The following is a 22,282-nucleotide window of genomic DNA, read 5'->3' on the forward strand; positions in this document are numbered from 1 at the left end:
AAATTTTCTTTGGGAAACGGCCACACTCTGTTAGTACTTTAGTCTTCCTCTAGTCATCAGAGGCTCTCCTGGACAAAAATTAGTTGAGACTGATTTATTCTTGATGCTGATACTCTCAAAACAGCCTGTGATTTACTGCTACTAAGATCCCTGGAGCCTCCCAGGTTCATGTCCTTCCTGAAGTCTGTTCTACAGCTTTTTCTTTAATTTCTTGAGCTGTCCCTATAGACTTCTAGTATACTCCTATTTCTTCCCCAGCCCCCTGAAGTTGGTAAATTTTTTTACCTGGCCTGAAGCCCAAAACAAAACAAAAACAAAACCCACCACTAACTGATATATTCATTTAACTGTATAGAAATTAAATGCAATTCTATTAATATATCCACTGAAGTTATCTTACAGTTATCGTATTACTATCCTCACAGGCCCCAAAGTTTGAAGGATATAAGAATAGTTCAGTTGTACTTTACCGAATTCCTTCCCCCATGTTATTTTGATTTAACTTTCCATGGCTGAAATGCTAATACATAGGTTATTCAATAAATTTTCTTTCTGTGTTGGTGAAATTCCAACACTTCATTTGAACAACAACAAAAGGGCGTGGACATCAATCCTATGTTTCTGTACATAACCATGTTTAGAGGTGACATGAAACCGCCCGGCAGTTGGAAGAGCACTGGAAACTCAGAGCTACGAATCCAGTAGCTCAGAATGGTCCAGGCCCAGGAGAGGACCCCAGCAAGGGGGGCGCGAAAAGCTTTACACGGTGGCATTTCTCAGCTGTTTTTCCATATTTGACTTCTATTTTCACACAGTTTTGCCACACTGGTGGTTTCTTAAGACTTCTTTAAGATTCTCACAGTTATTTCTTTGTACTATACATTGTAAAAAGGTTTTATTTAAAATTTCAGCTGGTTTTAAATAAAATTTTTCCTTTGATTGCTATATTAGGCCCTTTTTACCATTTGTTATAAAGAGATTCTGTGCCATGCTTTAAAAACTTAAATTTCATCTGTAAGTGTCTATATTTTATAGCCCAATGGGATGTGTTTGATGGATGTTAAGACTGGTAGTTAAAAAAGGAATATTGTGAAAGCAATGTCAGTTCTAAAAAGCATGGTTATCAACAGAGACAAAGAAAAAGTATTAGAAAGTAAAGAGTAATAAAATGTATTTTAAAAAGGAAAAGTAACAGCCTGAAGCCCCCAAAGAGTCTAGGCCTAAACCGTGTGGCCAGTGGGCAGATTACACCTCACAATGTCAGTGGGATTATTTATCTGAGTCCCTATCTATGTAGGATTCTACACATTTTCACTCAACTGCTTTCTTCATCCTGGCCCAATCCTGTCACTGCAAACTGGAAGCGGTGAATTCTAGGACAGTGTCTGGGCTCCAGCAGTGGCTTGGGTGGTACTCAGCTCTGCTTCATGTTCTATTCAGATTTTGCTCTTTATTTCCACTGGCTGGTCTCTTAGCATTTGTTTTTACCATATGCCCAATTCTACAAATTGAGTTATACTTTGGTTCTTGTATCAAGGATAATTTTTGGCTCCATATAATGGAGTTCTGAAAATCATGGCTTAAAAATAGGAATTTATATTATATCTCACATATTCCAAATAACAAGAAACCCAGAGTTCCCAAATCTAGGACTGGTACATTGCTTAACAATGCCACCAGAGATCCAGAACATTTCTGTGTTCTTGCTCTATCCTCTTTAGCATCTTTTTGTATATACACTTGATCAAAACTGTATGTTTTACTTGTGTACGTTCAGTCTGAGCTTAAGGCAGGGAGAAGGAGAAAGAGTAGATGGAGTATTGATATTTTAGGGAAGCAAAAGCTTTCTCAATGACTTTCCTCCCTCTCCCATTACACATGAATATGTTTCATTGATTAGTGTGTCAGTTTTGGTGCATAACAAGTAAGTACAAAACTTTAATGGTATACACAATAACCACCTGTATATTATGTGGTGGGTGCTGCTCACTTGGGTGGTTCTGCTGAGTTCTGCTGAGCTCACTTATGCATCTGCATGTTAACTGGAGGCTCTCCTCTAGACTGCACTAAGCTGGGCTTGGCTTGGGCTTCTTATCTGGGGCAGCTCTTCATCATTGGGTTCTTTTCCTCTTCCTGGCACTAGTTAACTATTTGAGGCAGAGCAGAAATGCAAGATTAAGTAAGCAGAAATATGCAAAGCATCTCAAGATTAATGCTGAGAATTGGCAAAGGTCATCCTATTGGCCAAAGCAAATCACATATATGAGCTCAGACTTAAAGTAGGAGAGCATAGCCAATGCACACGGCAAACCCCGTGGCCATAAGGAAGGTAAAAATTGAAGTCTTTAATGCAGTTTCTGCACAGAGAAGGATGCCATACAACCATTCTTACCTAAAACAGAGGCCGGGCAACAAAATCATTTCACTGGGGACATTAATATTAAAATAGCACTCTTTTCTTCTTTTTCCTCCTTTCTCCTTCTCTGTCTCTCCCTCTTTACTCTCCTCTTGCTTTCCCTCCCTTTTCTCTTCTTTCTTTCCCTTCTTCTTTTTTCAAGGAAAGAGAGGTGCACATGGATGCTGGGTAGGCAGCCAACATTGGCAATCATCATTCTCTGTATTATACTCTTACATAATTGCTACTGGATCTCTTTGACACCCTGCCTTTCTTGACTTCTTCCCATTCTATTTCCTGTTACTGGACCCTTAAAACTGATGAACCTCATCTGCTCACCAGATTTCCCACCTGTTGCCTCCTGCCACGCTCCTCCGATGTTGCTCTCTGCTGGGAGTTCCCCTGATTGCCACTGTGCATTCTGCTCACGTGCAGTGTCTCCATTTAATTTTGATCAATATTAAATGAAATAAAAATGTAATGACATTTTCGTGGATGTCAAATATGGATTATCAAAATTATAATTTCATTTGACTAAATGTAATAATCAAGAAGTAAGATTAGATAAAAGAGTAGATGAATTAAGTCTAAAGACATATAAAGTTCAAGCAGAAATGAGAATCCCAGATCAATAGCTATTACTGAGAGCCTAATCTGGGCCAGTTTCCTTGAGTGTGATGGCTATTGATTGAAATCAGCGGAGGAAGTGGAGTGGAAAGTGGAGTGGGAGAGTGTGAAGGCTGATGTGGCCTGGGAAGGATAAGACAGGAATAAAAGATGAGAAATCTCAGCTGGGTATCAAGGCTTCGTAAGTTAGGCTTGTTTCTGACATTTTAAAGACAATTCTTGTAGCAACTTGGAAAAATGTTTAGTGAAACAGACATTGATATTGTTTAAGTTTTTCTTATAAAATCAAAGCTGTCTATCCAGTCTTAATACATTTCTGTAATTTTGGGTCTGTGATATTTCCATGCTTTAGAATATTTATAGAGTTCAGATATAAATGTAACTATTAAAGCCTTAAAATAATTTGTCAAACTTAAAGACCATGTAGTTTATTAAGTCTCAGAATTTATGATAAAGTTTCTTAGAATCCTGGTCACATCTAATTGAGTATGATTTACCTTATATACTTTGATCAGAAGGTGGAGCATAAATAAAACAAAAATGTTAATTGGAACACAAAAGACTTAAATTCTACCATTGGCTCTAGCACTAATTTGACACATAAATTTGTATAGGAACTTAATGTCTTTGTGCTTTAGTTTATACCTCTGTAAAGCTGACTGTAGAGCAATCATTTTATTTAGGTTGAAGAAATATGATTATAAATTAATATCAAAGTAATAAGAGCTTATAGTAATAAAGTCAAGTAGTACCAAAGTTGCAAAGATACGACACTCAATTCTTTTCTCTAATCTCCAATTATAACGTTTTATTCACCAGACATAATCTCTCTACCCGTAACTTGTAGACTTTCATTTTGCCTGAATATGCAAGTACAGGAATTCTTAGGCCTAGATGGAAAAAGGGAACAGGTCTTTGGGCCCCACAGCCAGCACAGAGCCTGGCGCACAGTAGGTCTTCAGTCCAGGACTGTGGAACAGCTGAGTGATGCCCGAATGCTTCCATCCCTGTGCCCAGCCCCTGCCTGACAGACATGCTGGTGTTCCATTCCTTCTTCTTCTGTGTCCTGGCTTTTGTCTTGACATCTCCTTCATCATGAGGGCTTTGAGCTCTGCCCCTGAACCTCAGTCTGTGGCTGGGACTCTGCTCTCTCCTGACAGTTATTTTTCTGAAGCCAAGCACAGCTTTCCATCTGGTAGCAGCCTGACACTGCTGGGCACACCCAGTTTTTGTCTCAACCCAAGTGGTCTCCTCTTTGCAAATTAATATAGTTGATTCTTCCAAGTGTGGTGGCCGTGTCATAAGAAAACATATAACAGTGTGGGTATTTTTAGGTCTGTGGTGCTTTCTCATGTGTCTGCTGTACAGTTGGACCGTAAATGGGCACCTCGGTCCAGCACAATCATCTGGAGGCCATGACATAAGTACAGCGGGACTGCAATTTATTGGCTCTGAGTTTTCCCAGCATGACCTCAAACTATTACTTAGGTCTTTCTAAAAGCAAACAGACTGTTAGCTGCCTACAGGTTCTAGGACAGATGCCTAAAGAGTGACATAAAATATGCTGCAGATTAACTGCCTAGAGGGACTACATGTGGAATTGGAAACCATCAGAATACCCAAGGACCTTCTCAAAATAATTTTTTCTGGAAGTGATGTTTCTGTGTCAGTTAATCTACTTCTTTGACGGGCTATTGTAATTAAACACACAAGGCCATGAAAATGCTTTTGTGACATTTGGCCTGAATTTAAAATTTTGGAAAATATAAATGATATGATACTAAATGTTATTTTTTGTGCCTTGATTATTTTCCTCCACATTATATGCTATACATTGATTTATGCTGACATGTCTAGCTTTAATTCATTCTCTTAAACTGTCACATAGGAAGTCATTATATGAACACCAGAACATTCATCCACTCCCCCACTGAGCTGTGAGCATGAGGATAATTACTGCTTTACACCACTGGCTGTTGGGGTTGTCTGTTACGTAGCTTTATTATGACAGTAACGAACATACACAGACATGCACACCAATTTTATTAAGTATTGCCAAAATGCTCCGCAAGGTATTTGTACCAATTTTAGAGTCGTATGATTATTTCTCAAGATATTGTACTCTCCAAAACTTGGTATTGGTACATTGTAACATTTTTTATTAATTTGGTGGGTGGGAAATGCTATCTTACTGTTTTAATTTTCATTCTTCTGATCATTGTCAGTTTGATCTCTTTACATGGTTGTTGGCCATTTAAATGTCTGTTCTGCGATTAGTGTTTGTTTCAGTTCTCAGCCTTTTAAAAATGTTGTTATTAATATTATTTTTAAAATGATTTTATTTATTTATTAATTTGTCGAGACAAGGGAGAGAGAGGGAGAGACACATCAATGTGTGAGGTAAGCATCTGTGGGCTGCCTCTCGCACACCCCCAGCTGGGGACCTGGCCTGCAGCCCAGCACATGCCCTGACCAGGAACGGAACCAGCGACTTTTTGTTTTACAGGACAATATACCCAACCCACTACACCTCACCAGTCAGGGCTGTTATTAATATTGTCTTTATTAATTAGAAATTTTAAAATTTATTCTAGGTATCACTCCTTTCTCAATAGATGTTGCAAATACCTTTTAAAAATTATGAAAATGTTTTATATTTTAGAGTCAGTATTGAAATTCATTCATTTAAAGAAAAGTGCAGTTTTAAAAAAATTATCCTGAGATAATTGGTCATCCCGAGGGCAGACTTTACATTGGATGCATACCACATAACATCCACAAAGATCAGTTCCACGCAGAGAAATACTTAAATGTGAAGAGGAAAAGTTTTTAATTTTTAGGAGAAAATTTAGGTGATTATCTTAAAAAGCTCATGCAAGAAAGCATTTTTTAACAGGGATACAATACAAAAACATTTAAAATATTGCTAAATTGACTTTATCACATAGTGTTTAAAATTATATCAATCCTAAGATACTTTTAAATACACGTCACAAGTTAGTGGAAATAATTTTTCTTTTTTTAAACTATATTTTACTGTTAATGTTATTACACAGTTGTCCCCACTTTTCCACCTTTGCCTGCCTCCCCCCAGACCCCTCCCCCCTCAGGCAATCCCTACACCATTATCCACGTCTACGGGTCATGCATTATTTTGGGGGACAGCATGGATGGGTCTGGAGACTATTATGCTAAGTGAAATATGGTGGTCAGTGAAAGACAGATACGGTATGATCTCACTTATATGTGTAATCTAATGAACATGATAAACTGAAGAAAAAAATAGAAACAGAGCCATAGATAAGAGAACTGACTGACAGCTGTCAGAGGGGAGTGGGGAGGGGGAACTGGATGAAAGACGGTGAAGGGATCAGCCAAAGTACATACATGCATCATACATGGACAAGGGCAAGTACTATGTTTTAGTTTTTTGCTGTGTTGACATTTTGGTTAATATCAAATTTCTCAATAACTTCCTTTATGATTTGTGCAATTTTTGTCTTGTCTGAGGAATTCTTCATTATAACAAGACCATAAACATGTCAATATTCTCTTTTAAATGTTAAAAAGTTTTGTTTTTAACATTTTGTCTTTTAATCCTTATTTTGGTGTATGGCATAAGGTAGGCATATGATTTCATTTTTCCCAATTGTCCTTGCCCATTTATTGAATTATTTGCAATGCCACCTCTCACATATAACAAGTCAGACATTTCTATGTCTGTTTCTGGATTCTAGTCTGTTCCTGGCCTGTTAGCTTGCCCCTGTTAATATTTATTTTTTTAGTCCTTGTTCTTACGTGGGGGGCAGCGGGAGACTGAAGAAGAGCCAGAGCACTCCAGTCTGGTAGATGGTGAGGTTACTAATCAGGGAACTTATATATGAGACCTGCGTTGAGCTCCACAAGACGGGCAGGTTTTTGCACCTGCCTTACAAATATGCCTTAAAAATAATTTAATCTTAAAAGTTTATAAGGAGGCCTTAACTGGGTTCAGTCGCAGATACAGTCCAGATGGCCTGAACAACATTTTGCTCTCTCAAGGCTGCATCTGTGGAAATGGCTCTGGCTGTGAGATAGTGGGCATGACGTACATTCCAAGGACAGGGTAGGGGCCGAGGAGCCCCCGCTCATGGCGCTCAGCTCTCAGGCAAACTGGCAGTCACATTGTTTGATGACCGCCTCCATTGTTTGATGATCTTCTCCTCTTTCCCTTTGGTGAGAAACCCTGTTGGGATTTAGATAGGAACTACATTAAATTAATTTATTAATTTTGGAAAATTTGACATTTTTTCTTATTGTGAGCCTTGCCATCCCTAAATATAGTATTACTGTTCTTTTATTCAGATCTTCAATAATGGTTTCTGAATATCTCCATAAAGATCTTGCACAGGTAATATTATTTTTGGATACCTTGTATATTTTATTGCTATAGAGCATAGTATCTTTTTCTGTTATGTTTTCTAATTATTCATTAATAAAAACAGAAAGGCTATTTTTGCTTGCTGATTTTATTCAGCAACCCTTCTGAACTGTTTTGTTCATTTGAATGATAGGTCAGGGAACTGTCCTGAATTTTCTATTGCAGACAACCATATTGTCAGCAGATGAGGATTATTTTATATATTCCTCTCCTATTGTTATCTTTTCATTTGTTTTTTTTTAGGTTTTTCAATAGGATGTTGAATGAAAGTGATGATGTTGTATTCTTGTCTCGTTTCTGACATTAAGGCAACGCCTTTAAAGTTTGTTTAGGTTGTTGATAGATATCAGGTGTGATGGTCATGTGTGTCTTTCCCTCAGATTTCTTCCATTTTCTATAAGCATCTTCCAGATACCCCCAAATGGCTTTTAGGTATTTTTGGCTGATAGAATGCAATTTCAGGAGACTGGAGTGGAAGGAACAAAGGAGTCAAGAGTTCCCTTCCTTCTCTTGGTGCACAAGAGTTTCCTCTCCCTCCTGACACTCTTTCGTATTAGATGGTCCCTCATTTCATGGTCCTAGCCTGGACTGGATAGTGTCTGTGTATATCCAGCTGCCCGGTGGCCTCAGGTCTTGGGCTCTACTTACACCACCTCCCTTGTTTTATCCCTCCACTAGGGATGTGATGGCTTCTTGCTTCACTAATTTCTCTCACCTTTTGACCTATTAGCTCTCTCCACACCTTTGCAACTGGTTCTCTGAGTTAAATTCCTTTAACAGAACTGGCAGGGTCCCGAGTAATACATCAGGTCAGGAAACTTCCGGTCCAGGTTTAGTTTGCTAATGGTTTTGTTAGTTTGTTTTATTTTGTCTTAATAACAAAGTGAGCACTATTTACCAAATACTTTTTGGTTTTGAGTTGTCATGTGTGAGCAACTATTGAGAGGTTTGTGCTATTTCTCTTTTATTCTGTTGGTGGGGTATATTAAATTTGATAGACTTCTGGAAGACAAACCATCTGCGCTTTCCTTGGGTGAAATCATTTTTGTTCATTTTAAAAAAACACTGGATTCAATCATTTGCTATCTTCATGAAGGTAGTCTGTCTATAATGTTCTTTTTTGTATTGCTCTTGCCTAGTTTAGTAGTACAGTTTCAATGTTCACTGTTAATTTAATTTTTGTTCCATTTAAAAGAAATCAATTATTTGTTTTAGCTTTTAGGATTAATTTTTCGTCATGGATGGTGACAGTTTTAGTATGATTTTATCTTTTTGGATAATTAAATCTTTAAAAAACTACTTGTGCATCATTTCTTTTAGCCTTTACTTGTGTTCCTATGAGGTTTACAGTGGACACACTCTCATCTCCACGTCTTTTAAAAATGTAATTGCTTCTTTTAAGTGACATCATGTGTTTAATTATTACATGTTGGGATTTCTGAATTTTAATTTTTTCATGATTCCTTTATCAGTTTCAATACTAAAATACATGTTTGGCAAATTTCTGTATTTTATTTTAAAATTTCTCTGTGGAAAACCTGATACTCTGTCTCCCAGGACCCAAATCAAATGCCTTCCTCCCGGGAACGGCCATTGCTGCAGCCGCGGTTCTCCCGAGAGGGGCTTTGGCTGAAATCCCTTTTATCAAATGAGAAATAAACCATGATTAATTGGATGCTCTACTTATTTTAGTTGGGACTTAAGATTTCTTCATGTAGATTGTCCTTCTCTCTTTCCTAGAAATTACAAAAGCCTTTCACAAAACACGGACTGGGTTTTCTTCTTTCACACGGTGTTAAGAGATGCCCCTGGGCCCATCTTTCCATTGAGCGCGGACATTGCGACTCCCATGTTCTTTATCCATAAAAATGGGAGATAGTCCCTCAAATGGCTCACAGGGTATGAAAAATCGTAAAATGGCTATTTCATAAAGTATTTAAAAGACTCTCATAGTGAATATTATAGGGAGGCTATAGAAAAGCAAGAGTACAATTTATTTTCAGTTCTTTCAATCTTCAAAAATCTCTAATACATAAATATTAAAATATGGAGTGGGAGTTCCTCTTTTAAGAGACTATTGCTAAACTTTTAAAGCTGGAAATAACAGGCTGATTTGTACCACCCCCTCTGGGCACCATCGAGTGCCCATGTACAAACTGCTCCTTTGGGTGGGGGTGCTTTCTGTCTGTCTCATTGCTGTCCCTGCTGTCTTTGCACTGGGTGTGTTCAGGTGTGACTTCACTCTACCTGTGCTACTCAGGAGTCATCGTGCACATTATGTGTGAGCATTACATTTTTCTGCAACTCAAGACGATTATTAGCCTTTTATTTTCAGCTGTCACTCCTTATTCTTTCTCACTACTTTTCAAGTCTGGAAATCTGATTAGCTTTACATTGGAGCGTAACACTAATCCTCCAGGGCTCTTAAACCTTTTTCATATAAAAAAATCTCTTTATGTCTTTATGAAAGTTCTGGTTCAATTTTTCTGTACTCTTTTCTACTTTATTAATGCTCCTTTTGGCTAGGATTTATCTCATGTATTAATTTTCTCATAATAATGGTTAAACTTTTAATTTCTAGTGTTTGTAATTGCCACCTTCATTCTCATTCATAGCTCCTCCTCCTTTTTTGTCTCCATAATGCTTTTTCAAAACCTCTCAGGGCATAGCTACTTGTTTTATTTTGGCTTTTTGTGAAATGTTATTTCTTTAAAACATTTTTGAGGACTTTAAGGACGTTTGTTTTTCGGAAAGACATTTCTATTTTTGCATTTACTTGGAATTAAGTCTTCCCATTTGCTGTGTAGTTTTAAATCATTTTGGTTATTTTTAAATTTGGTATCTTTATGTGCTCTAAAATTTTAGTTTGCAAGGGTATCTTGTGCAGAAATTTTTCGTGTCTCCCTATTTACCTCCCCCTTTGCCAGTCATCTTCTTACATCTTGGTGTCTTCCATAGATTTACCGTTGCTTCCATTTGTCTCAGTAGGGTCTCCCATTAGAAAACAGTTTCATGTTGGCAGGTCAGCACTTTTGTTTGAAGAGATATTGCGGTTCCATTTCCCGCGCAGTGAAAAATCTGGCCTAGCTCTTGTTGCTCCTTCCTGGCTACTTTAGGCAATGACTCTCGAAAAGCTGCTACAGAGGCAGCAGCACCAGCTCTGGTTACTGAACAGAGAGGCCCCACAGCAGGACAATCAGCCCGGGGACAGCAGGTCTCTGTGCTCACTTTCCCCAAAACGCCTGGGACTCCCAGTCCAGCTATCATAGCCGAGGCAAAAATTCTCCATCTGTTGTATATATCTCAGAGCCACTGTTTACATTCTTGTATCTTTGTTCTATTTTTTCCACCCTGATGGAGCCATTTGTTGGGGAGGAGGACTGTGTGTTTGCATATTTTCTTGTACTATATCTTTGCTCTTTGGGGGTAGAGGCTGGAGGTTGGAGGAAAAGGGTGGGCTTTTGTGTGAAATCACACACCACCTTTCTTGATCAGAAGTCCACATTTATATTGTAGAAAGATGTCTGGAGTGAGTGTGCAGTGGATTAGAGGGTTCTGAGGCTTGAGACATAAGTTCTGTTCTGCAGCATTGTGGGGGGAGAGGGGGTAGGGGAGTGGAATGATCTTGGCAGGAAGAATAGAGGAAAGAGAGATAATTACAGAGATCTAGAAAGCAGTATCCCAGTAGAAATGGAACACTGGTTCTCAATAGGGTTATACTGCCCCCTAAGGGGTATTTTGGAAATTGATGGCAGTATTTTTGCTTGTCACAGATCAGAGGAGCTTCTGAGATTTAGTGGGTGTGAGCCAGCCATGGTAAATATCCTAGGATGTGCAGAATGGTCTTGGACATTCTATGGCCTAAATGACTTTCAAATACCCCAGGTAGACATTCACATGGGTGAAACACCCATTTAGAATTATAGAAGGGAATAATCTACTTTACATATTAATACTATTTTTCCCCACAAAACTTTATTATACACTGAAATTTTTAAGAATACAACCACCACGTTAACTCAGTGGAAATTATACCTTGTTTGTAACTTCACCAAGAATTACTCACCATTTCAGAAAATCAATTTATGTTGCACCTAAAATGAAAGCAAACTAAAAGGACAGCTAGATCAGGAGTGGAAACATAGAAATGAAGATCTCAAGGAGGGTTAGCAACAGGGGAGTGGGAGGAGGAGAAGAGGGGAGAAGGTACAGAAAATAAGTAGCATAGACAGTAGATAGAAAATAGAAGGGGGGGCAAGAATAGCATGGGAAATATAGAATCTAAAGGACTTGAGACACATGGACATAAACTAAAGGGGGGATAATGGTGGGGATGGGGCATTGGGTGGAGGGGAATGAAAGGGGGAATAGAACAACTGTAACAGCATAATCAATAAAAAAATTTAAAAAAAAAAGAAAATCAATTTATGGACAGTGCTCATGTCATGTAAATCTCCAAAATCAGAAATCTGGACCATTTTGTCATCTGTGACTTTCATGTGCAATAGGGAAAATAGGAGATTAACCAAACATTAGTTAAATGATTGAGAAAAATAAGAGATAACCAAGTATTATTTAACTAATAGAATCACACAAAACATGAGAATCTCACTAAAATTTATTAATATGTTGTTTCTTTTAAAAGTTTCATATTATAGCATTCTATGTAGTTTTTTAAAAATTTTATTTATTTATCTTTAGAAGGGAAGGTGAGAAGGAGAGAAATACCAATGTATGGTTGCTTCTGGTGCATCCCCTGCTGGGAACTGGCACCTGCTGGGAACTGGCCTGCAACCCAGGCACGTGCCCTGATGAGGAATCGAACCGCGATCTTTTGGTTCACAGGCCTGTGCTCAATCCACTGAGCTACACCAGTCAGGGTACACTCTATGTAGTTTTTAGGCTTTGCGTGGCAAAATGATAAACGTATTTTGAAAATTACAAAATGAAATTAGTTTCTGTTTCCAGGCTGCCTTTTGCTTTTCAACATGACTCTGATTACTGTCTCCACAGGCTTAGTGAACTAGTTCTCATTAGTCTCTGACATTGAAGTTTTTTTTAAAACCTGCTTGATTCTCCAGCACCTACCAGAGACTATTATTTCTAGAGTCTTCATAAATTCTGAGATTAAATGTGCGCTTCAACATGTGGAGAAATTTCAGGAGAAATGATAATATTTTTGTGCTACTTTATCCCATGTCATACCAAAAGGACTAGTTTAACTCTACATTTATACATTAGTATTTATTTATAAACAAAAACATTTATTTCTAACTCATGTGTCAAAAGATGTTATTTACTCATTTTTTATCTAGTTTGACAGTGTGTAATTAATTTTGGCATTATCCCTGCTTTAGCCAATATTATTTTTCTCTCATACAAACAATTCTGATCTATTACTCTTTACCTTAGTAAATTTTACTCTAAAGTTACCAAAGCCACAGCTCCTTCTTACCTCTGACCACAGAGCTGGCTTCTGATCATGTAAATGTTTTTATTACAAATAAATGCAAGTGTCTGACCATTTCCATATATCTGCACTGCAGTGATGCTCAAGGATTTATTGAAAAAATACAAATTTTACTCCCTTTTATTTTTCTTTCCAATTATAGTTAGGCTATCATACTGATTACTTTTATATTGTAAAAGTGCACTACATTGTGTTCCCCTAAATTTTATGTGTTGAAGTCCTAGCACCCAGCACATCCCTTAGTGTGATTACATTTGGGGTTAGAGCCTTTAGCAAGGTGCTTAAGGTTCAATGAGGTTTTAAGGGTGGGGCCCTAATCCAATACGACTGGTGTTCTTCTGAGAGGAAGTGATACCAGTGATGTGCACGCACAGAGAAAAAGCCACAGAAAGGCACAGCGAGAAAACGACCACTTGCAAGCCCAAGACAGAGGTCTCAGGGGAAACCAAACCTGCTGACCGTTTGATCCTGGATTTCCAGCCCCTGGAAATGTGAGATAAATTTCTGTTGTTTAAGCCACCCAGTCTGTGGTATTTTGTTAGGGCAGCCGTGGGAGACCAATACAGATGTTATATGTGTAGGCAGATGACATTATCAAGACTATGCCCTTTAGTTGAATTAGGAGGGTATTATAATACATTTGTTATAAAGGGTCATTTTTTATGAAGAGTCACTGAGTGCTCATGAATAGCCACATCCTATGAAACCGGCTCTGATCTGTGAGCAGAAATGACTGGTGATACTTCTGAGCTGAGCCTTTGATGAATCAGTACATGAACTTCCAGCTCCACCTCTTTACTGATTGTATGATAAGCAGGGCTGTGTGTTCAGATGGTGTCACGAGAAGCTAGATGCCTGAGACCGTTGGTCTTGGTAACTGTGAAACTCACAGCAGACACTGTGTGAGTGAGAAATATACCTTCTCAGGACCACAAGGTGAATTTGTTAAGACAGCATGACTTGTTACCCCGACTACAAAACTTGGTATTGGAGGAAGGATGTTGCCATGACAAAACCAAAAATACTTGTGATCGGCTGTTCTGTCAGTTAATAGGTTGCAAAGAAATATTTCCTGTAGGATGGAAAGTTAATGGTCTATGTTCTAGTGACAAATATGTTAACACTATCATCTTCAGTGACATAGAAGACTAGCAAATACAAGAAAGTGCCTGGAAAATGCAACATTGTGTGGGCTGAGTGCTGTTGGTTCCATTCAGCAAGGTATGTTAAACAGGAGACGAGGTAGGTGAAGCATCCTCGTGAATAGAGGGAGTTCATGGCCTCGAATTATAGGAATAGCCAACTGCTTTGAGATTGTAAATGTAGGAGAGAGTTAAATAAGGCATTTAGACATAAAGTCCTTGAAAACTTTTTAGTTAACTAAAAAGCTTCAGGGGAAAATTTTGATTAAGAGTATGGTCTTTTTTATATACAATATTGGGATTTATAAAAATTATATTTGATCATTTAGATATTAATATATATTTTTTCATATTTGTCCACGGTTCCTGGCTCACACCTCCTCAAATCTTTGGAATGTCCTCAGAGATAAGAGCAATGGGAAAATCTTTGTTATAATATTTGGTCTCTTGTCCTCAGTTCCTGAAATGGCTTCAGAGTCATAAATGTGAAACAAGTGTCTTATTATGTATAACAAGCCCCTTTCCACCACACTGGGTTTATGTTAATGAGGTGACTTTTAGAAAGCACACAAAGATGGGGCTGGTTGCCAGGAGAACTAACCATGTGACTAGAGTGTTGAGAGTTTCATTCCCACCCCCTGACCACCAGGGAGAGGAGAGGGCCTGGAGTTCGAATTGATGGACAATGGTTTAATCATCATACCCATGTAATGAAGCCTCTGTAAAAACTCAAAAGGACGAGCTCAGAGAGCTTCCAGGTTGGAGATCTTGGGAGAGCAGCCCACTCAGAGAGAGTAGGGAAGCTCTGCACCATTTCCCCTTACCTTGCCCTGTGCATCTCTTCCATTAGGCTCTTCCTCATATACAAACTTTTACAATAAACTAGTGATCTGGTAAGTGAGATATTCCTGTGAGTTCTGTGCGCTGCTGTAGCAAATTAAATACACCCTAAGTGGGAGTCACTGGAATCTGCCATCTATAGCCAGTTAGTCAGAATGAGCACAGACAACCACCTGGACCTGGGACTCATGTTTGAAGTGGTGGTGTGATGTCTGTCTTGTAACACTGAGTCCTCATCCTATGGAATCTGATGATACTATCTGGTAGAAAGTATGAGAATTGAGTTCCTTGATGGTGCAGAAAACTCTGCACCTCCACGCATTAAAATTGGTCCCAGAAACGTTGGTAAGCAGTGTGGGACCACAGTCAGAATATTACCTATTAACCCAGCAACTTTAAGGTAGTAACCACTAAATTAAAAACAACCAAAACCAAACCAACCAAACAAAAAACCCTCATGCGAATGACAGAGAAAATAAATATTAATGAAGTCTTAGAAAGAACTAAAGTTTTGTGTATCTTTAATTGACTATTTGAATTTCTTCCTCTGTATATTAGTTATTTGTATTTTTAAATTTTTTTCTTGGGTATTTTATTCTCTTTAACTGACTTGTATGTGGTAGATTTTTGGCTCCCCACGAGCTCCAAAATATCCCCTTCTCTCACATTGTTTACGAACTTTATGTTGTCGTTTTTTTCTTAAATAGAAAAGTTTTACTTTTTATGTGGTTCAAATTTGACAATCATTCATTTCATGGATCTCAAAAACTATTTTATAGGTGTTCCTTTCTTATATATAAAATACTTTTCTTATCTTATTGAGTGGGCTAGGCCCTGTAGAACAACATAGAAGGGTAACAGTAGTAATAAGCACTATTGCCTCATTGCTAACTTTAATTGGAATGTTTCTAAAGTTTCACCAAACAATAGTATATTTATTATACAACAGATTTGCTTTAAGTATTACATGAGGTCTACAATACATAAGCTATATGTAATGGTTATTATTTATTATTTGTCAAACCATGTAAATTCTCTGTTCCAAGTTTTCTTACTTGTAAGTAGGAGATTGGAGCTGGATAATCTCTAAAGTTCTTTCCGGCACAGTTATCTTGAAATTCCAAGATAAATTTTCAAAAAGTCTCATGTGATTTCATCAACCCGAATAAACAATAACCTTACCTGTGAAATAAAATAATTTAAGCACAAAAACAAGGAAGCTCCTTAGTCATCTCAGCAACTCATATTTAGATATGTAAAATAGCCAGAGGCAAAAGTCAATCTTTGGTATATCTCCAGTTGCTTTTTAAAGCTGTTTGGCAACTTTCATCAAAGAAAAAAATACTAAGTTAAGAGGAAATGAAAGTAAAGCAATGTTTGGAAAATCACCGGTGAATATGGCAATACTGCAGTTTTAAAAGCAGTTGTAACTGAGTCAGTTTTAGAGTAAAAACAATTTTTATTGTAAGTGTTCCCTCCAATGAAGTGGAGACTCAATATCTGAGAGGTATAAGAAGAAAAAAGGCCAAAATTGGGAATAAAACAATTAATTCCCTCTTTCCTATGAAAGTACAAGAGGCAAAGGGAGGAGGGAAATGCTCTCTGGAAAAAGCAATTGAAATTGCTAAAGAACGATAATGGGGAAGCAGCCAGAAAGTGTGCTGAGTGGCGGAGCAGACAAAGATTGCAAGAAATTGGCAGGGAGTTGCAATAGACGAGGCCAGAACGGAACACACAAAGGGCCTGCAATGAGTCAGACTTTATGACAGGAGTTATGGGGGAGGGAGCAAGAAAGCATGCGGGTGGGCGTCCGGGACAGAGGTGGGTGGGAAGAGGAAGGCATGGGTCACAAGGCAGCACCTTCAACAGTACAGGTTTGAAGCCGGTTGGAGAAGTTGCCTGGAGACAGAGATGCTCAGCAGATTTTCAGAGAGCAGACTGTGGATGAAAAATGCCCAGAGAATGGAAATACATGGCATCACTTAAACTCCGAAGGAAGGGGAAACGTAGTTGAGGTACAGTGGAGTTCACCGCTGCTGAACCAGACAAGGTGAAGGAGGTGGTGGTAGGAGTGGGAGAGCCAGAAGCACGGTGAAAACAACTCTCACAGCGTTTTATATGCGGAATTTGGGGGGAGAGATCAAAAGGAAGAGCACATAGCCCATTGTTAAATATTTTTAAACTCACAAATCAAGCTACCAAATTGTTACATAAAATGTTCTCTCTGCCTATTTTGACAAAATACCTTCTCAACAGCCTTGAAGGCCAGGTTTACATTAGGATTCTTGGGCTTCTTGGAGTGAGCCAGACATGGCAGTATTTGGGGAGCTGACTCACTGCCCCTTGGCCTTGGCCTATGTCCCTCCCAAAAAACGAGCAGTCTTCAAAGTTCTAACAGTCAGTTTGGTCTCCTCCCTAGAGGAAGGAGAGCCAGACTGGATGCCTCTAGAACATGGAAATCAGGACAGGGGTCCTTCTGCCCCGTTCTAAGGGTAGTTCTTGTTTCTGAACTCTGTAAAATGAAACTAGGAGTTCTTAGGACTGGAGAAAAAAACAGTTTCTATCAGAACAAAGCTCTTCTGTGAAAAGCACAAGTATTCCATTCATTGACCCAACTTTCCTGGCCATTGGTAGCTTACACTGGGTTCCAAAGGCTTTCTTTCTTGGTTTCTACCTGCTGGCCATCAGGCTGAGTGTTTGCTGTGTCCAAAGGTGAGAGGAGCCAAACTGGCAAGTCAGTCTGGATTTTAGAAACGAAAATTATCCATACTCAGGCACATGTGGGGGGCCTGGGTCGTAGCATCCTTCAGTTGATAAAACTATAAATTGTAGACTTGAATATACATTTTATCATTTTCATCACGTAATTGTCTATATGCTTAATTTTTATTTAGACTTATCTTACTCTTATTAGTTTTCCCATCCCTTTCTCCCTGGAGGCTATTCTCATTTCTGAAACATGGCTCAGGCCAGGTCCCATTGATGCTAGGGCTTCCAAACACCTCCAGCATGGGGATGATGTCAATGAGCTGATCTCAAAAGCCAGGCTGAGAAGACAGGGGTGTGGGAGGGGTGGATATGCTCAGAAGTTCACTCTCCAGCAACCGTGTTGTTTAAATGCCAGATCCCACTTCACGTCTGAGGGTGAACAGCGTGATTTCAGTTCCCTCAAGAGTCTATGGATGTGCGTCTTCCTGAATCAAGAATTGGCATCAGACTGAGTGTTTTTATATTTGATACTTTTTGCAGGAAGCTTAAAAGGTTAGAATACCTGGCACCCTGAGAACACAAATGGATTAGCCTACAGGTTTTTCAGTACTCTGCAGGGGAATATAAAACACAGGATGAAGAAAGTTATGTCTTTGACTATTTGGCAGAGTTCTGTTTTAAATTTCATGGATAGGTAGGCTTTTCATTTCTGAACAAAATCAGAATCTAGTAAAGACTCTGAACCAGTTTTTTTCTTAAATAACAGCTTAAGTTTAAATTTAGGTCCCATGAAGCATGACTGCCTACAACTTGGCAAAGCATAAAGCTCTCCAGCATGCCTCAGCTTGCCTGGGTCTCAGCGGGCGAAGGGCAGAGTGGGGACAGTCACCTGGAGCTCAGCATTTCTCAACCTCAGCACCCCTGGCATTTTAGGCCAAATCATTCTTTGTTGTGGGGGCTGTCCAGTGCATTGCAGGATATTTAGCAGCTTCCCTGGCTTCTATCATTAATTAGATGCTATGTCCCCATTTCCCTAGTTGTGACAACCAAAAAGGCCTCCAGACATTGTCCCCTATTGGCCCAAATCACTCTTGATTGACAACGAGCTGGTAGCTGGTTCACTTTTTCACCCATGCATTTTAAGCAGGAGGAGGAACACTTGTTCCTGTTGAAGGTGAAGGAGGGCTGCTTTTGGTTTCTGAGCCAAGAGAGGATGAGAGGCGAAGGGTTAGGGAGCACTTACCGTGCATTTAGGCGGCTCCAGGTGCGCTGTGTTTGTGCTTGTACAGAAATTTGGACCTTCTCAAACACTAAACCAGAAGGTAAACCTTCATAGTACCAATTTTACTTGATGTATATATTTAAAACACTTATTTTTATATTAAGCTACATGCATAAAGAATAATATATAATGTGTGCACAACTAATGAAGTTAAAGTTCAAACCTCAGATTTTGCACCTATGTTGGGTCCCTCGGGACGGGCTCTGCCCCCAGAGTGTCCACAGGCATGAGCGCGCTCTCAGCGGCTGCTGGGTCCTACGGACCGAATGTTGGAGTCCCCTCGGGATTCATATGTTGCAGCCCAGTCCTCAGTGTGATGGTGTCTGGAGATGGGCCTTTGGGAGGTAATTAGGTCATGGGGTGGAGCCCTCACAAATGGGATTAGGGCCCTTCCAGTAAGAGGAGACACGAGAGAGCTTACTTTCTCTCTCTGGTTTCTGCCACGTGAGGACACAATGAGAAGGTGGCTGCTGGTAAACCAGGAAGGGGGCTCTCACCTGGCTCAGAATCTGGGGGATCCCCGATCTTGGGAGTCCCCAGTCTCCAGACCATGAGGAGTAGAGTTTGTGGTCTCAGCCACCGAGTGTACTGTGTTCTGTCACAGCAGCCCGCGCTAAGACGGGTTCTCTGGCAGAAGCATGCGAAAAGCGTGATATGTGATAACCAGTTTAGTCTCTAAACATTCCTGTGAATCAGGTAGGTATACTCCTCTTTCTTTTTTTCCAAATAAAGAAACTAAGACTCAGAGAGGTTAAGTAATTGACCTAGCTCACACAGCTAGCGTACAACCATGATCTGGAATTTTAAAAGTCTTACTTCAAATTTCACATTCCTTTTTGTTTTATGATGCTTTAATAGGTAGACCTAGCTCTGAACAAATTGCCGATGAAGGTGAAATTTTGTTTTCTCTTTTTTTACTCTAATTTCTATGCTGTCTTTGTTCTTTGAAACGCCCTCCTCAGGAACCCCAGTGAGCGGTGCTCTTGCTGTGTCGAAGCCCGAACACACGAGGTACCCACTGACTGTCCCAGGGCTGTTTATACGTGAGCTGGAAGAAACAGCTGATGTTTCAGACAGTGTGCTCGGCTCTGCTCGGGGGTGCTGGCCACGGTAAGGGCAGATACCGACTTCAAAGACTTCTCTGTCTGTAAGTCCAGGAGTCTGGGGGTCCTACCCTTTACTGAATAGGGAAAGTCAAATTGGCTTGAATTTTCTAGAAAGCTCCAGAGAACAAACAAAAGAATGTGACTGTGAGCTCCACCCTGTCCTTCCCTGTTTGCTTTGTAGGACCCTCCACCGTTGGTCTTTTCCTCTTCAGTCCTGTGCTGTCTGTCACCAGACAATGAGGGAGACCCAGCTGCTGGGTGTTCTTTGGCATGGTGTTAAAGCAGCCTTTTTGTCTGTCTTGTTATCCTCACCCCAGCTGACCCCAGAAATGCTTAATTTGGCTGTGTGACAGTCATGCTAATTTCAGTCATTTACGTAATCACTTGCCATTTATGCCAAATTGCTGTGTAATACTACAGTGATTTTGCATAACATTAAATACGTGTTGCATTAGTCTCGAGTGGGTTTTATTTGATTATGACACTAAATCATGCTCAGGATTGTTAGACTTCACGGTTTGCTGCTTATACCACAGTCATCGCATAACTTAAAAACTTAGAATATTGCCGTCGAGGGAACGTTTGCTAGAACATATCACTTTCCCTTACAGCATGTGTATCATTACCATTTTGGGGTGCTCTAAATTTTCCTTTTGACTTCATAATATGGATTGTCTCCACAAATGTATCATTCCTTTGATACATTTCAGATATAATCTGTTTTAAATTGCACTGAAAATAAAAAGCTTTTGTTCACCACGAATCTTTGCCCATATGCATAATATTAATGCACACGAAAGAATAACTGCTCTCCTCAGAATACAAATAGCTTTTTTCCCCATAAGGAAAAAAATCTTAAAAGTTTTACACTAAGTGTTAATAGTGCTTATCTATAACACTAAATGTTAATAGCGTTTATCTATAAATCTTGCATTATGGGTATTTTTTATACTTCTTTATATATTTTGGCACTGTGATTTTTAACAACAAGAATATTATTACATTTATTTCCAGAAAGTAGTATTCTTTTCCTACTGGAATATTTCTTGGTATATGTTAAACCGTACTTTTATAATTGGCTTTTTCAACATTAGTTACAATTTTGCATATTATCTTTAGCAAACACATGTGATATTTTAGCCCTCTGAACACTTTACGTTGGGGGGGTACAACCACAGGCTTATTATCTTGTAGCTGTTATGCATTAAGAAGCAACCAAGTTCTCATCCTTCATGACGAATCCATTTTAATTCAATTCAGCATGTATCTTCTCTACATCAGGCCCAGAAATAACACAGACCCCGATCTTAGTTCAGAGTTGGATTTCTCATCTCCCGTGTTTTATTATTTTAACTTGATTTTATTTACTCTTCTTTAATATAATATATTGTAAGATACTTCATGTTATTTTTGGAAGGATACAGCAAATAATAAGGTTTTGGCCAATGTACCAGTGCTTCCAAGAAAAAGCCCCCTTTTTTCTGAAAGCTGTGGAGGGGGGGGCCAGGAGCAGAGAGCCTCTGTTGCTCCGTCTCCCCATGGGGAGGTCTGCTCACGTCCTGGGGGGTGTTGTGGCCACACTTGCCAAAAGAGGACATCCCAGCTCTCTGCCACATGGAGAGGGCCGAGATTCTGACTTGCAGTTCAATTCCAGATCTTTCTTCAAGGTAGGAGAGGGGAGGGGTAAGAAAAGAAAGGTGAGTAAAGGTAAGAACAGGCTAAGGTGTGAACTTAAGATTTGGACAGAATTATTTCACAAATAAAAATATTTTCCTTTTAAATTAAACTGCTGGGCTGGGTTCCGTTCGTGTCTCTATTAACTGCCGAGAAAATCCCAAATGAACACGAGGTGACTGGTGGCTCCGAGTGTTTATCTATCGTGTCTTCTGGGCCCCAGGGAAAACGGCCACCTCCAGTCAGGCTGCTGGCCAAGCTCCTCCTAACAGATTTTTTAAAGGGTCTGACTTCGGGACTGTTCTTGACTTTGGCTGCAGTGATTATATTTACCACTAGACAGAGCTGTTTGTCTGATTTTTGATTACGGCAGAGTTCAGGATTTGCGAGAGAATTGGAGCCGGCAAGAAGAGAAAACTATAAATCATACTGTCCTTTATGAGGTCGACTCTTAAAGCACATACCCAGTGCCCTTTTTCTGCCGCTAATACATCATTTCCTGAGTGCCCAGTGCCATTCTCACTCAGAACGACAGTCAGCTTTCAAACTGCCACTGATCACCGGGGGGGATTTCAATAGCTAATAAAGAACAATCAGGGCACTTTGTGAAATTTGCT

The sequence above is a fragment of the Artibeus jamaicensis genome, unplaced genomic scaffold (genome assembly GCF_021234435.1).
Source record: "Artibeus jamaicensis isolate MK-2021 breed Jamaican fruit bat unplaced genomic scaffold, CSHL_Jam_final scaffold_474, whole genome shotgun sequence".
Taxonomy (NCBI): Eukaryota; Metazoa; Chordata; class Mammalia; order Chiroptera; family Phyllostomidae; genus Artibeus; species Artibeus jamaicensis.